Below are 526 nucleotides of genomic sequence, written 5' to 3'. Positions count from 1 at the left end.
TGTCTCCTTCAATTTCTTTATCAATGTCATCGTTTATGGAGTACAGATCTTTCATCTTCTTAGATAAATCTAATCCTAAGTATTTTATTATTTTTGATGCTATTGTGAATTAGATTGTTTTCTTTATTTTTTTCAGATAGTTCATCATTACAGTGTTAAAATGCTCCTGTCTTGTGCTTACTTTGGCAGCACATATACTAAAATTGGAATGATGCAGAGAAGATTAGCATGATCACTGAACAAGGATGACATGAAAAACTGGGAAGCATTCCATATATTTAAAAAATGAAACAAAACAAAATTCTTGTCTTTTATATATTGTTCTTGTATTTGGATGCTTTACTAAATTGTTTATTCAAATTTTTTTGTGAAGTTTTTAGGATTTTTTAACATGTAAGTTCATGTTATCCAAAAAAAGAAAATTTTACTTCTTCCTTTTTTTTTTTTTTTGTAGTCTCTTATTTCTTTGTGTTCCTTGTTTCTCTGGCTAGGACATCCAGTACTATGTCAAATGAGAGTAGTGAAA

General features: G+C 28.1%; 1 non-coding gene across 1 annotated transcript; it reads left to right on the top strand.

The window, feature by feature from the left end:
- Window positions 1-173: 173 nt before the first annotated feature.
- On the top strand, window positions 174-280 carry LOC131815454 (U6 spliceosomal RNA). Its single transcript, XR_009347756.1, has one exon. It is a non-coding gene; the product is annotated as a U6 spliceosomal RNA (small nuclear RNA).
- The last annotated feature ends 246 nt before the right edge of the window (window positions 281-526 follow it).

Source organism: Mustela lutreola, chromosome 14 (assembly GCF_030435805.1).
Source record: "Mustela lutreola isolate mMusLut2 chromosome 14, mMusLut2.pri, whole genome shotgun sequence".
NCBI classification, from domain to species: Eukaryota; Metazoa; Chordata; class Mammalia; order Carnivora; family Mustelidae; genus Mustela; species Mustela lutreola.
Note: the sequence above shows the minus strand (reverse complement) of the source record. Positions and strands in the feature narration are given on the sequence as shown.